General features: G+C 42.2%; 1 long non-coding RNA gene across 1 annotated transcript; it reads left to right on the forward strand.

The window, feature by feature from the left end:
- Nucleotides 1–327: 327 nt before the first annotated feature.
- On the forward strand, nucleotides 328–5909 carry LOC103677448. The gene is made up of 4 exons (XR_572403.2): nucleotides 328–452; nucleotides 1220–1838; nucleotides 3829–3966; nucleotides 4642–5909. It is a non-coding gene; the product is annotated as an uncharacterized LOC103677448 (long non-coding RNA).
- The last annotated feature ends 10679 nt before the right edge of the window (nucleotides 5910–16588 follow it).

Below are 16588 nucleotides of genomic sequence, written 5' to 3' on the forward strand. Positions count from 1 at the left end.
GGGGGCTTGGAGGGGGCAGTGTGGTGGCTGTTGGAGGCAGCTGCGGAGCAGGGGTGTTCATCTGGCAGCAAGCTTGTAGGGAGGACAGAGATTTCGCCACATGGATGGAACACAGAGACCTGGGACAAAGTTGATCCGTGTCTATGACTCTCCTGGGAAATCTGACCACTTCCTCCCTACACTCTCTGTTTTTGTTTTTTTTTAAGATTTTATTTATTTATTTGACAGAGAGAGAGACAGCCAGTGAGAGAGGGAACACAAGCAGGGACAGTGGGAGGGGAAGAAGCAGGCTCCCAGCAGAGCAGGGAGCCCAATGCAGGGCTCCATCCCAGGACCCTGGGATCACGCCATGAGCTGAAGGCAGATGCTTAACGACTGAGCCACCCAGGCGCCCCTCCACTCTCTGTTCTAACACTCAATGAAAAGGAAGAACCACCCAGGGGTGATCTTGGGTAAGGACAAAATTCCCTAGTTATTTGCAACCCCTCGTAGGCAAGCAACGCTATAACCCAGGGTTCATCTCAGAAAACTCGGGACAGGCTCCGATGCCAGCTCTGCTTTCTCTTAGCCATTTGAGCGCAAGGGCAGTATGTGCTGGGCACCATCCATATATCTTCTTCTCTAATCCTGGTAACAATTCTTTTAACTGCTGACATTATTTTCCCTATTTTTTTTTAAGATTTATTTATTTATTTGGGGGGGCAGAGAAAGAGAGAGAGAGAGAGAGAATGCACACAGAGGGAGAGGGAGAAGCACTCTCCCTGCTGAGCAGGAAGCCCAATGCGGGACTCAATCCCAGGACACTGGGATCATGACCTGAGCAGAAACAGATGCTTAACTGACTGAGCCACCCAGGTGCCCCGATTATCCCTGTTTTAAAGACAAGGAAACAGGAGCCCACGTTACACAGGTAATTATGCCGCTGATGCATAGCTAGCAGGGGGTAGAACCCAGATAGTTTGATTCTAGGGCCCATACTCTTGGCTTCGGTGTACAGCACCCCCCCTTAAGTTGTTTAACATTTCCATTCCTTCATCTCTGTGTTCATAAGTAAAATGAGAACATCACTTCCTGTGTATCTGTGCCTATAGACCAGCAAGCCATGTGCTAATGGTAGTATGGTAGAAGTTTTTTGGACTCAGAGGAAAATAAACAAGTATTTACACTGGCTTTGGTTGGAAGAATGCAGAATTAATTCAACGTGATTTATTTCCTTCAGACAGATGTCTGGAACACTTATCTAAGGAGCAGAAAGAAGAGAGAATGGCTGGTGGCCATCAAGACCCTGTGTGCACTTGTGCACAGCTCGGTTCTCAGGCTGGTACTGGGATTTGTGCAAAGCTGAAAAGCCCCTTTCACGGGGTTGAGGTTCAAGAAGATAGACAACTTTCTCAGGGTCACATTGTTCTCTCTGTGTGTTTTCTCTCCTGCCAACGATGAAGTACCATTGGACCTTTTATTTCTGGGCTAGTATTGTCTTAGACTCTCCTGGCATGCTGTAGTCACGTGGCCCCTTGCATTGCGAAGATTGTAAACGTGGATCCGTGAAATGTTGCTTTGCCTTTTACTTTGCCATCTGGATTTCATTCTCTCAGTTCCCACACCTGAGTTCAGGGTCCTAAGTGATGCATCAAGAGCCAACCCCCCCTTTTCAGATCTCATTCTTCACTCGGCACTGCAAGATTAACGTCACATCTACACTGTAGCAGCTTGTAAGGTGTTTCCAACTTGCTGAGTTAGATGATGAAAAAGAAAAAAGGTCTGGTGCTGTTCTAGATCATACAATGGGAAGTCATCACAGCAACCAGAAATTTCTCAAATATAGAAGGGTCAGTAAGGTAAGTAATGAGAATTGGACCAAACATTTTAATCTCACTGAATCTGTTTCCTTATTTATTGTGTAAAAATAATGCTAATTGCCAAACTTATCCAATATGTGTAAAAGTGCCTTCTAAAATGCAAAATATTTCCCAAATACTGGTATCAATAATATTGCAGTTGCCCACCTTTATGCATCTAAGTACATAAAGGTAGAGATTCAAAAGTGTAATCAAAATATTTACATGCTAAATAGGCAACAGTGGAGCTTACTACAGGTTCACTCAGCTCTGTCCTAGGATAGGTGTTAGGGATTGTATGGTTTCCCCTGCCAAATTCATCTGTTGAAGCCCTAACACATAATGCAACTATATCTGGAAATAAGGTCTTTAGGGAAATAATTAAGGTAAAATGAGGTAATTAGGGTGGAGCTCCTCTAATCCAATGTGACTTCTCCTTGGAAGACACACCAGGGGCACATGCCTGGAAGAAAGACCATGGGAGGATACAGGGAGGGGATGGCAATCTGCAAGCCAAGGAGAGAGGCCTCAGGAAAAGCCAAGCCCGCCAACCCCTTGATTGTGGGATTCCAGCCTCCAGAACTGTGAGGAAATACATTTCTGTTGTTTAAGTCGCCCAGTCTGTATTGTGTCAGGGTGCCCTAGCAGACTAATTAATTGAGCAGGCAAGAGCAGAACTCTCGTGTGGTATGCCCAAGTCTTGCTTATGGAGAGAATGAAAGCCTGTTTTCTAACTTTCAGGCAGAAGTAGCTTTTCAGCATTAACAGCTTGGTGAAGACCCTGAAAAGCCTGTTTTCTAACTTTCAGGCAGAAGTAGCTTTTCAGCATTAACAGCTTGGTGAAGACCCTGCTTCTCCACGTGGCTTTATGAAAGCGCTCCCGCTGCCCCCAGGGAGACTGAGTCCTTCCCAGTTAATCTCGGCAGAGGGGACTGCTTTCTGTTGGGGTCTTCGGCTCAATAGAACGGGTTCAGCATATTGAGGAAGGCAAATCTGTTTGTCTTGGCTCTTGTTTAGTTTGGCCTTTTACTTTTCCAGAAGCAGATTCTGAACAGATAATAGCTGCAGGTAGAGTAAATAAGAAATATCAGGGAAGGGTAATCACTACCCTATTTTGCTATTTTAAATAAACGTGTTCCTGTATAATAGAATACAACATAATCTGAAAGGTTATTCAGATGTTGGTGTGTATGTGGCGTATTTAAAAGACACAGGTTGGAAACACTTTGTATCTTAATATACACGTCCACAATGTAAGGTTGAAAGTTGTGCACCAAAGCTCAGAAAGTTCACAATAACAGATTTTGTGGCCTGAGTTGTTCAGTTCATTAGTTTGACTTTTTGTTTTTCACTATTGACTTGGTCACGTGGCATTAAATGAAAAGAGAACTTGGAAGACATCTAGTGAATTTGTTTCTTGATCTTGACCAACGTGTGAACCAGAACCTGTTACTCTTTGGATCTTGTGTCTTTATTACGTATTTTTGAGCACTTTCTAGGTGCCCAGTACTGTGCTAGCTTGTAGCACAATGACAGTATGTATTTCCAATCAATGGAATTTTCAATAGGTACTACCAACCTGGTATCAGCCTTCTTATTATTGCCTAAGGGTATCCACTAAAGTGTCTCAAACTCCAACATTAAAGCCATGGGATCTGATTGATGCTCTGCCCACCTCCACCCCCCTGGGCCAGGTCCCTAGGTCACTGAGGCTAAGGATCTGGAGAGGTATTACCTACTGAATGTTTCTGGATCCAAGTAAACTTTCTTAATAGCATGAAGGAAACAAGGACCAGAAGAAGAATTTGGCATGTTCAGGTCATCACGGACCTTGTGTTCAGGCCTCAGGAGCTGGCACCAACCCATGGCCTGGAGCTTCAGAGCTACAGAAAGATAGAAGCCCTTGAAAGGGTTCAAGTAGCAGCCTGTAAAAGGAAATGGGATTTGAGGCAGTGAAAAAGCTGAATGTTCTTTTATTCCTATTTCACAGACACTAACTGGCAGCAGACGTATGGTAATATGAGCCCTAAAGAAGTGAATATGTAAAGGTTTTCTTCTTTTTTGCATATTCATCCGACATGCACCAAAAAGAGCTTTCTGTCACAGTCAGCCATGTTGGAACAGTAAGGTAGGACGGCAAATACATTCAGTGAGGTAATGCTGCCATTGTATTTGTTGGGCTTCTTTTTACATAGTGGTTTTTATTATAACTCAATACAGTTAACTCTAAAATTCTGACAAATGTTTGAGAAACTAGCAGAATCAGAATGTAGGATTAGAGATTATACCTACCACGGGATTCAGACTTTCAAATGGCTTTATATGCCAAGATAATGGTGTCAGAAGTACTTTGATTGCTTTTCTCTGGTGGGGGGATGTGGGATGGGGGAGAGTTGTTGTGGGGGTGGTCGCTGTTTGATGAGTGGGGTGGGGGTAGAAATGCAGGAGAATGGTTTCATTTCAACCCTCTGCATAATTGGTTCAATTCTCTGCCTCAATTTGTCTAAATCATATTAAACACATGTGACTTTTCTTGTGAGTTTTTATACCATTTTCATTGGGAATAGATGTAGTCATGTTGGCAAAATTGCCCCCCCAGTTCAATCAGCTGGTCAGGGTACATTCATATGTGGACACACTTTGTGGATTCCTGTAAATATTTGTCATTCTTGGCACCTCGGAGTAGATGGGCAGTGATGATTTGGTGGGACCAGAGCTCACTGTGGCAACACTGATGCCGATGAACTTCATGCTGCCTTGTCCTCTTTTCTCTACTTCTTTGCTCTTTCTCCTCCCTTCCAAGGTTACCTTTCCCAGGAGTCCGAGCCCTTTTGGGACCATCTTTTGTGTGCTACAGTTTAGGACAAGCGACCGAAGATCCCCTGCTGTGGAGAATTACGAACTCCGGCACTTGAGTGTGATGGAGATGAGGTGCCCCCGCGCACGAGGCCACTCTGACATGAAGACTGAAGATTGCTTCTAACTGAAGATAATTGAGAAAGAGCAAACTGCAGAAAAAGCTCTTTACCCTCCCGCTTTTTCTTAAAAGCAGTGCATAAATTCTTCTTTGTGATGGCATCCCCACCCCTCTCCCCTACCAAGAAGATCAGAATGACTTTTAATCACTGGGGATGACTCCTGCCTGCCCAGAGAGGCACTAAGAGGAATCGCGTGACAAACTTTACTAAAATAACCCGTATCTTCCAACAGTTTTCCCATATATTTACCTTCCCATACTTTACTGTCCCTTAAAGCTCAAAACCTCTTTTGCCTTGTCACTTCTCCAGAAAGTTATAGCCCTTTGTTCAAATGGTATATAAATCTCCAGGTCTGACTACCTCTTTGGGGTTTTCATTTTATTTCTGTGAGCCACCCCCCCCCCAGCCCCGCCCCGCCAGCATCTGAAATAAACTTCTTCTGTGAGTCTGTCTTTTGTCAGTTCAAGTCAGGGCTGCAGCCAACTGAGCCAATTTAGGGGAGAGGAAAAATGTTTTGTTTTGCTTTGTTTTTTCTTCTTGTCAAGTGACTCAAGAAAACCTTAGAGATCTGCCAAGTGGCTTAAAATATCTAGAGATTCTTTACGTAAAGTAGCTCACAACCTACCTACCGGCTCAGGCAAAGGTTTAGGGACTAAGATGCAGAACATATAGGTTTACCTTCCCAGCACCACCTGCCACTCGCTGCCTGGGACTAGTGACCCAGCCTTTCCAAGCTTCCTTAATTATCTGCAAAATGGCAACACTAATTATTTTAACCAGTCTTACTTACAGGGTTGTATATGAAAAAAAGTGGATAGTGCTGAATACAACTGTAAAACATTTTATAAATATAATATTAAAGGCTTAGTTCTAGTTCTACTTCCAGACAAAACAGTTTTTAAAAATCTTTCTAGGGGGTGCCTGGGTGGCTCAGTCAGTTAAGCATCCGCCTTTGGCTCAGGTCCTGATCCCGGGGTCCTGGGATTGAGCCCCAGGTGTCAAGCCCCCATATTGCGCCTCCTGTCCCACTCCCTGTTCAGCGGGGAGTCTGCTTCTCTTTCTCTCTCTCTCTGCCCCTCCCAACCCAGCTTGTGCTCCCTCTCTCAAATCAATAAATAAAATCATTTAAAAAAAAATTCCTTCTAGGACTATTGTGAGAAGTCAGTTATATTGTCTCTGGACCCACATTTATTTGCTTGTTTTCAAGCCACCGGAAAGCAAGCTACAAATTTTATTAAAAGAGATTACAATCAGAAGAAAAAGCCAAGATTAGGTTTTAGTGAAGATGTAACTTAAAAAATTTGTTTTATTAGTATGAATTCTGTCCACTCCACCTCCCATGATCACATGTTGTTCTAAAGAGCCAACTGAACAGGTCTAAATGGAGAGCAGTTTCCAGTGATCACACGGAAGACTTTTTCCTTCCCATGCATTTTCTGGTAGGATAGGAACAGGGCAGTATTTCACTCAGGATAGAATTCTATGCTTTGTGATGGAAAGAGAGAGGACATTTACATTACCTGTGGGATAAAAGAAGGCTCACGTCTTATTCCAAGAAAAATAAGGGGGCCGCTTCAGGCACCAGGTGCAGGTGTTTTCTGTCTTTTTCTGAGGGATGGCGTTAAGTAATCTGAGAGTAACAGTGAGTGGGGAGAGGTTGGCTGAAGAGGTAAAGGCATCCAATGAAAGTGACCTAAAATTTAACATCATCTGAAGTTCAATAAGAAGTAAGTACACTTACTAACAAGCCAGATTCTTCTCACTATTTAAATCGATACCTTAGAGAAAATTACGTGCTTAGAGAGCTATATGGACCAATGCACGTAAAAAATCTTATGGCACCTCTGCTGCCACCATAAGAATGACCTACAGGGGGCAAGTCCCTGTGTCCTCTTGCATGAGTAAATGTGTACTTTAAAGATTGATTCAATAAAATAAGTAAGTAAACAAATACACCATCCAATTGCCTTACTTAGTATTTGGGGTATTGGTGATATTTGTTGTTACTGGTTAAATATCTAGGTTAATGATTGGCTTTTAAAAATTATTTTGGCATGAATTAAATTAAGTGAGGCTATTTTTCTGTTGTGCAGGTAAAACTTATTTAATCCTCTTATTTCAAAGTTAAAGACTTACATTTCCAATGCTTTTAATACATAATGCAATCTGATGAGCTAGATTCATCAATTTTTTTTTATGATCATGCTTTTCTGATACTGAAAATCTATAATGTTAATGGGTATAATAATCTGATAGGTTTTTTCCCAGGTTGTGGATTTTCACCAACTCCCCTGTTCAGATGCGCTTTCCTGATTTATCCTTTAATTTGTCATCATTGTGTTTGGAAATTCCTGTTCTCAAAGCTTAAATCACTTCCTAATTATGAAGAAAGTGGGGGAGGTTCACTAACCTTTACTCATTAAAGATACCAAGTACAAATGCAATACATCACATAGTTTAGCTGCATATAAAATACTGTGCTAAGTCCTGGGGTCTCAGGGAACCCATGGCCCTCAAGCAAAGAAGCAAAGAGTGGTGGCACTTGGAGGGAAAAGGGCCATGGGAGCGCTCAGCAAGGGGCACAGGGCTTTCCAGCCCAGGAGAAATGTGTGCCCAGGCTTGGGGCAGAGGAGGGGCCTGGTGTGCAAGAGGGTGGAAAATGAGGGTGACAACTGACCTAGAGTTCAAGAGGCCGGTGCCACAGGCTTGTCTGGAGAAATAAACAGGGACCAGTCTGGAAAGTTCTTTACACACCAAGTCAAGGAGCTTGCATCCATCCACAAGAACACTGGGGAGAGCTGTGGTTTTGGTATCAGACCAACTGAGTACCCATTTCTGCTTTTCCTGGATGCTTTGGAACAACCCATTCACCTGCCCTTAGGTGCAGTTTCCTCCGGTACAAGGAAGAGTTCTGGGTTCCCAGGAAGATGATGTAAGATGGGGGAAGATTTTTAAACAAACAACTGACTCGGATTTCATAATTTTAAGAAAACCACCCTGGCAGTGCAAATTCAAAACCTGCTCCAGTCTGATCCCTCTTAGAGAGCTGAATGAAGTTCTCAAACCAAGGACATTTTCATGGAACTGAGATGAAGCTATTATGCTGTGAAACATTCCCATTAGATTGTGGCCATGAGTCAAGCCAATCACGCTCATCTTGGTCCTTGTGGTATTTTGGATAATAGCCAAAAGAAGACGTAGCACGCGCACACGAGAAGTCTAGTAGGTCTGGTAAAGACGGCAGAAGAATAAATGGGTGATTACATTAGGGGACTGTAGAGAGCTATGAAAAGAGGCCCAAAGGTGCAAGGAAGAGGGCAGGTTGACTCCTCACCGGGAAAGTCAAGAAAGATGATCATTTGATCAGGGACGGGGTGGGAACAGTGACAGGCGGCGTGCGCATGTGCCATATTCAGATAACCGGGGGTACTTTGCAGGATGGAGCAGGATGGGCGGGAGAGACTGGAGGCTGAGACAAGACCTCGGAGCTAAACTGAGCAAATCAAGGACTGGGTGAGGTCTCCAGAACCACTGGACTGACTCTGTAGCCAGCAGGGAGCCTGAGGAAATCTGTAAGGGGAAGAAGGACTGAATGGGATCTGGGAAGAATGAGCCCTTCAGAGGCGGGTGGATTCTACCTTGCTGACACCCTAGACCTTAGCAAGATTTTCTGTGGTCAAAAATGTTACAAAAGCCTTAAAATTATATAACACATCCCAAAGCACATAAAAATAGATTTGTACAATTTAAAAAGGTCATCCCAGGAGAGAGATTTATTGATATTTCTAAATTTTCCTGCCCGCCTTTTCCTGCCCCATCCAAAATAAAGTGGTTGGCTGTAAATATAGACACCATCCTAGGCTCTTTATTGTTATTTATATTCTCATAATTTCATTCCCTTATATTTAAAGACACGTTCAGTTCAGTTCCTTCTTACAGCAAATATAGAAGGTTGCCTTGAATCTGTGAATATAAACCGTAAACCTAAATTATTATACAGATGTGCACATAAGACTGTGAGTGATCTACAGCTAAAGATAGTCAATGGCTTGGGAGAGGTGGTTGTTAGGAAAACAGCAGATTTATTTAAAGCTTTCACAAGCCAGTTTTCTTCTCTACGCTTAGTCCGTTTGGAAACAGCTTGGCAAGGCCACCTTTCCTCTTCTTTTCACAAACACACTCTTTGCTTTCACATTGCCTCCTCACCCCTTCCTTGCTTCACATTTTCCAGGCACATCCTGCCAAGCCACATTGACTGTTTTTTTCGGAGAAAAGTGCGGCCAGCCATCCCCTGAGCTGCGTTACAGCAAGTCCTGCTAGGCACCCGAACAGCTCTTTTGAGCAACTTTCTCTTTGAACTGTGTTAAGAGTAACTCGGAGACTCTGGAATTCTGGCACCGAGCACTGGGAGGAATATTACTTGCGTAATAAATCAAACTGACAGGAAGGTACCCACCATTACTGGCATGGGTTTGATAAGAAATATAGAACATTCAGAAAAAAGTTCACAAAGTTCCCACCACTGTTGTTTTCATCAACATGCATTTGGAAATATCTCGTGAAGATGAAAAATTTAGGGAAAATATTGTTTTGCAATGGATTTATTTGGGCTAAATATTTCACACGATCTAGGTTTCTTCTGAGTGATAGGCGGTGTGTTTAAGGAGGTGAAGTAATGATAACCTTAGCATTAAATTAGGACCTGAAAAGAAATAAATGTGCCCTGCTAAGTCTCTAATTTATTCTAGAGAGTATGAACTTGGGACCAAGGAGGACTGTAACTCTTTATCAATGAGTGATTTATGCTAGGACTGCCTTTGAAATGATAAATTCCAGACGAGACATAGAATCTGGTAGGCGCTGACCTGTTCTGTGTCTGTTCCTGTCAGTTTTTGGCTGAAGCTGCAAGAGCTTCAGGACGACCAGCCCAGTTCAGGGTTCTGTTCTGCCTGCCAGGTATTCTCGGTGAAATTGGGGTCTCTAAGTGCTGAGGCTCCTATAGCATTCTATTGGGGGCCAGCTGGGGGTGGGTGGTTGCTGGGGTGCCTGGGCTGGGCACAGAGCAGACGAGTCCACCAGAAGTGTGTGGTCTTCCCGGGAACCCTGGGGCCAGAGATGTTCAGTCCTGAGTGACACCCCCCCACCCTATTTTCCCTCCCTTCTCCTCCCACACAGCCTCACCCCTCCCCACAGTCCCACCCCCACTTCCCACTCCATCACCTGAAGGAGAAGGGATTCCCAGATTATTAAATCCTCTCTGGAGGATTCCATTGGTCATGACATGGGACATTTTGGTTCCCAGGGCAATTTTCTAGGAAAATGACAATGCTTACTAAATATGAAGAAATATTAACCAAGTTGCACATGTCTTATATCATTCTCTGGCTTCCTTTTGGTGTATTAGTGATGCACACTGCTGCACAGCCCTTCTTCTGCCAGGTGGGATGGGGTGCATGGCCTCTATCACTGCCCCACCCTGCCTGTATTTGTCTTCAAGTGGGTTAGAGTTAGAGCACTTGTGTTGAATTTCCTGTGCTCCCAACAATGATCTGAGGACCATTCGAATGTCAATTCACTTCATTCTCATAAAAATAGAAGGTAGGTGCCGTTATCAGTCTCCCCAAATAAAGGTGAGGAAACTAAGGCCCAGAATGGTTTAGTTAGTTGCCCAAGGTCACACAGCTAAGAGGTGAAGAGCTGAGGTTGAAACCTGAGGCACCAAGGTCCACGTTCTTCACTCTTGCACCACTGTAGATAGAGTTGCTGATCCAGGCTGAGAGCATCAGTGTTCCTTATCCTTGCCCATCTGTTTATCAGCCATATATATATATTTTTTTCTGTGAGCAATCTTTGTCCATTTGTAATTAGGGTCAGATTTTTTTCACATTGATTTATAAGAAATCTTTATTAATAAAATGAGCTCTCTGTCATGTATGAGGCAATTGTTTTCTTCTATTTATTGTTTTTTGACTTTGTCCCCAGTGGGGCTTTTTTTTTCTTCACATAAATTATCTAACTTCTTCTTTATGGCTTCTAGATTTCTTGCCATGCTTAGAAATTATATGTGTTTTGATGTTACGAAATGTTATACAAATACATTCACGTCCCCTAAGATTTTTATGATTTTATTTTATTTTATTATTTTTTTTAAAGATTTTTATTTATTTATTTGACAGAGACAGTCAGTGAGAGAGGGAACACAAGCAGGGGGAGTGGGAGAGGAAGAAGCAGGCACCTAGCGGAGGAGCCTGATGTGGGGCTCGATCCTAGAACGCCGGGATCACGCCCTGAGCCAAAGGCAGACACTTAACGACTGAGCCAACCAGGCGCCCCATAATTTTAAAAAATATATACCTATTCATTCCATCTGGAATTTATCTCGTTATGAGGTATAAATGGTCCAGCTTCTTTCTGTTCTGAATGAGTAGATGGTTGATCTATAATTTACCTGCTGCTTTAAAGCTTCAATGTTATAATGTAACAAGTTCTCCTATGTTCTTGGCTATATTTCCAGGCTTGTTTGGTCTGATTGACCCGTACATCATATTCCTGCTCCAGTACTAAATTTCTTTATTATGTCTTTATAATGTGCCCCTATCATTTATTTGGGTTGTTAGCCCTTTTTACTCTTCTTGTTCAGATTTCTCTGGTTGTTTTTGCATGCTTATGCTTTTGTGTGAGCTTACCTTTTGATGTTATAATTGGGATCTCGTGGACTTAATAGATTGCTTTAAGGAAAATTAACAGATAAGAAAGGCAGTAAAGTTAACCTTTGAGGGTGGAAGGAAAGTGACTGCAAGCAGAGAAAAGAACAGTGTGACAACATAGAATGAATTAGAGCCAAAAAGAAGGAAGTGTGTGTGTGTGTTGGGGGGATATAGTTAAGCCTAACCTAATTGCGACTGACCTAAATGCTATTTAATGCTGCTGAGCACATTGTAGATAACTAGATATATAAATAATTAAAAACATCAACTTTTAGAGCTGGATGGTATATGAGATATAATCTAATCTAATTTACTCCTTTTATAAATGCAGAAATGAGGCTTGCCAAGGCTGGGACATCCGCAAGTTTACACATTAGTAAATTAGCTAATTAGTAGTAAAATCAGGATCAAACCTTTACTCCCAGCCCGAATAGAGGAGTCAGCTGGGATTTGACGGCAGAGTATGAGAATCACAAACATGTATTAACCTAGCTGTTATGAAATGATGGCATAGTGGGCTGGAGTTCTGTGTAGACGGAGGATCGAAGAGCAATGTGGGCCAGGTTGGGTGTTTCCTTCCAAACAACATCAAACACAGAGGATCCCCACAGGGAATGTGTAATTGTTTCTTTTCCCAAGAGTAGATTCAACATTTTAAGATGAAACTGGGTAAGAAAATAACAAGCCATTGACATGTACAAGGATACTCATCTGTATTTTTTAAAATCACACAGAGAGGAAATGTTGCAGGCATTACATAGAAGTGTTGTGTTTTTCATATATACATGAAGGGAGATCTTTAACAACAACAACAAAAATAAAATTCACATTTTTTCTCCAGAAACTGGACTGAGTAAAGAAGTGGCATATTGCTGGTGACTCTGGCAGAAGGATTGAAAAGGAAGAGAAAAGAAAAGCTTCTTCAAATGCGGATTTATCTTGTAGCAGGTGCGAGACTCTTGAAAAGATCACTCAGTTCAAGAAAAAGGTATTCTGGAACCTGTATTCTGTTATAAAGAAATTCCGTGTGGAGCTTCACTCTCACCTTAGAGCAGACAATGGGAAGTTACAATTTTACTTCAAGGCTTGGTCACCTCTTCCATAGTTTGCTTTTAATCATTTTTCAAACCAATATGGATTCTTGCTAAATCCCAATTTGTTGACTGTATCATTAGAGTTTGCTCCAAGGGAAGACTGGTTTTGTTCATGGTAAGCAAGCGCATTCACAGAAATTTAAATCATTGGTACAGGTTCATAAAGCCAAACAAGAATCCTTGGAAAATGGACAGTTTGTAACAATGTTTTTGGTACCTGAGAGCCCCAGCCTGCTTCATATTTGTTCTGAGCTTACACTGTGCTTAAGACAGCTCAAACTGATATAAATTCAATAATATGTGGAATTAAAACCAGGTAGAAATTAGAGGACCCTTAAATCTGTATAATCCCTTATGCCCTTTAATTTATTTCCTGAAACAATATTAAGAGTTTTTTAACGGGATATTTAATTAAAAACAAGGAAGTAACATTTTATTGGGTAAAACACACAAGGGTTCTAGAACCCGACATCTGTCCCATAGACCCGCTGCCTCCAGCACATCTTTTTGAAACTCTTCTTGCTTTATCGAGATGCCACTACTTTCAACACAAGAGATGATGTTTTTAGAGCAGCTGCATTGCTGCAAACTACTTAGCCCTGATTATTCACTTACGGTGGGTTCTTAATACAGGATTTATACATATGTACGCACACACAATTACATTTGTTGCTTTCATATGAACTCTCAGAGCAAAGTAAAAAGATGCTTTGGATTGAATTCAGTTAATCTAGTTCAAGTAATTATATTACAAGATACCTTTTTTATTTTGGGGACATGTCTAACCGCAAGGAACAGATCAAAATCTGCATGATATACCAGAAATAAAACCAATGAAAAATGGCATTTGTGGCCTGCCCACCAGATATGAAAGCATTTCCAAATATTATACCAGTTATTACTTCCATTGGCCAGTGAGGTCCCATTTTGCCAATGACGAAAACAGGCTTAGAAGAATGAACTTTCTTGTCCAAGTCCACTCATGGCAAATGGCAGACCCATGATTTGAATTCCCACTGGACTCATTCCAAATTCTGTGTTCTCTGCTTTCCCTATGCATATCTCCTTATTCAACATGCAAATTTTGCATGTCTATTTCTCCAACACCTCCCTCTTTCTTTGAAGTGACTAACATAGATTTGCCTTCACTGAAATTTTAACGGGAAAAAAAAAAAGAGGTTTGTCTTGTTAACCAAAGAGATTCAGTGTTCATGGTGCTTCTAGAAGTTTAAAGGTTTATAAATTCAGTGCCTTTACTAGTAAGGACCTCTGAGCTTACGTGAGCACAGAGAAGATTTTCATAGATAAGCCAAAGTAATAGACCACATTAAAACTCTACTTACCCGCTCTTTAATCTAATACTGGAACAGTCATTAACCATCCTCTGTGCTCAAAGGACAGTTGCTGGGGATGGGCAAAGTTTTGGAGGGGAAAAGAATAGAGTAACAAGAAAAAGTCATAAAATGTCATTGCCATTAGGCAAATTCATTATTTCTTAGAAGAGGTTCAGTCCTACGCCAAAGATTGAAGGCCTACAGATAGCATCTTTCACTCTGTGAATTTCATTAAAAAACATCTGATTGAAAAGAAAAATCTGCACATTTGTTGAGACCAAAATTAGAATGGTGGTAGCCTGGGACTAGGGATGGGATGGGAATGGGGATTTATTGCTTAATGGGTACAGAGCTTCAGTTTGGAAAGATGAAAATGTTCTGGAGATGGGTGGTGGCACTGGCTGCCCAACCATGTGAGTGTACTGAGTGCCACTGGAGACCTCCCAGAGACACATGTCATTGAGCGATAGGGACAAGGACTTTGGAGCCAGGGCACCTGGGTTCCAGTCTCATATCCACCAGTTATAAACTGTGAAATCTTAGACAAGGTATGGATCATCTCTGTGCCTCATTGTGCTCATTTGCACACAGGCTGGTAACAGCGGCTGCCTTGGAAGGCTGCTCCGAGTTTTAGATGAGTTAATATGTGTTAAGTACTTGGAGGAGTGCCTGATTCATAGTAAGTACCCCCTGAGTGCTAATAAATAAGTTCCACATTCCTTTCAATCTTTCCCTCCCCTCCTGTCCCTCTTCGTTCTTCCTCTGTGCTATGCCCAACCCGCTTCTTTCGGGTTCCCTGTTGCAATCTATGGCACAATTTAAAATCGAAACCCTAAAAATCACTCTCTAATTTTTCCCACTGTATCAGTTCCATTGTCCACTTGGTCCACCAATTCTGAATCCTAATGCAGCCCATCTGCTCACAGTTCCCTCACCAAAGAGTCAGCTCTAGCTCAGGGTGTCCTCGGATCTCCACTGTTTGTGGCCATAACCTGTCTCTGGGCCCTTCCTTCCTCAACTCGTCATCCTCACTGCCACCATGATGACATTTTAAAAATAATAATATTTACGATTTTTCGGGCACTTAGTTGGTTAAGCGTCTGCCTTCACCTCAGGTCATGATCCCAGAGTCCTGGGTTCGGGTCTCACATTGGGCTCCCTGCTCAGTGGGGAGTCTGCTTCTCTGCCCCTCCTCTGGCTGGTGCTTTCTCTCTCTTTCTCTCACTTGCTCACTCCCTCTCAAATAAATAAATAAAAAATCTTAAAGAAAAAAAATATTTACGATTTTTCAACGAAGATGCCTTGGCACACCATGCTACGGAATGACCTAGAAAATGCACTGGGAATTCATTAAATGACTCAGCAGGAGGGACATGAGCTGATGTCTGTTTTAAAAATTCTCTGTAGGTGTTATGCAGAGAATAGATTTAAGGGGCCAAGAGGAGACAGACCAGCTCAAAGCCTTTACAGTGACTAAATGAGAGACGATGGCCGTGGAAATGGAGAGAAGCAGACAGATGAGAGATAGAGTTTCAAAGTGAAATAATAAAGCAGGGGTGAAGTAGCACCAATAAAAGGTTCATGACCGATTGATTAAAGAAGGCCTGTGAAATTTTATGCAAATACAGTGTCCCTGGACACAGAAAATGTTGGTTAAAATAATTTTCATATCCATTTACTGTGTTAAATATGCACCTTAAATTACCACAGTTAACTTACTTCTGCACTATCTCCTCTCTACCTGCTGCATTTGTGAGACAAGCATCTTCCACAGAATGCTGGAAAAAGCCAAGCCAGGCTGAATTCGAGAGAAAATTCACTGCAAGGATACAGTGTGCACTGGGATCTGGAAAGACCCCTGCAAAAATTTACTTGAACAACCTATATCGTTCTTGCCCCTTCTTTCCTGTACTGTAGGGGATTTCTGTGAATGGAATATCAGATCATCGGACAGAAATATGTCTATCATTGTCCCTGTTGGGAGCAAAAGGGCCATTTGAACTTCAGTTAGCCGACCAAGGCATGTCTTTAGAAAGAACAGTGTTTCATCAAGCATCCCTCGTTACTGAGGACACAGGGAGTCCTGCATGCTGGTGTGGGGCCAACCTTTTCACGCTTAGCACTTTTCACATGCAGTCACTCTGGGGCCATAGTCTGTCTAGTCATCTGTCCACTTGTCTCTTGAGATTTACCTAAAGTGAGCAAACCTCTTTCTGCTAAATTTGAGCATTAATTTTTTTCCCTTCAAAAGTCTTTAGATGATAATAATGGACATAATTTTCAATGAATAGTGGTTCCCCCTCACCCTTTTCTCCTATATTTTTTCCACATCATTTCACCTCAATTTGCTACTATTCCTCTTCCCACATGTCCAAGCCACCACCATGTTCCATGAGCATGGGGTGTAGATTGGTGATAACTCAGGATTCTATTGTTGATTCATCTAGAAATGCTTTGTTTAAAAACATTCAGTCAATGCTGATGTATGAAGCCCTCTGCAGTAAGAGTCACTGTGGAAAATTCCATTTTCTAGGCCACAATTTCAACTTTTAAGTAACATGAAGGCTACTATTATGACAAGATGACAGTGGGAAGATGAGCTCGTGGTGCCATAGAGCAAGTACATGGCCCACAGCG

This window comes from Ursus maritimus, unplaced genomic scaffold (genome assembly GCF_017311325.1).
Source record: "Ursus maritimus isolate PB19 unplaced genomic scaffold, ASM1731132v1 scaffold_9, whole genome shotgun sequence".
Lineage (NCBI taxonomy): Eukaryota > Metazoa > Chordata > Mammalia > Carnivora > Ursidae > Ursus > Ursus maritimus.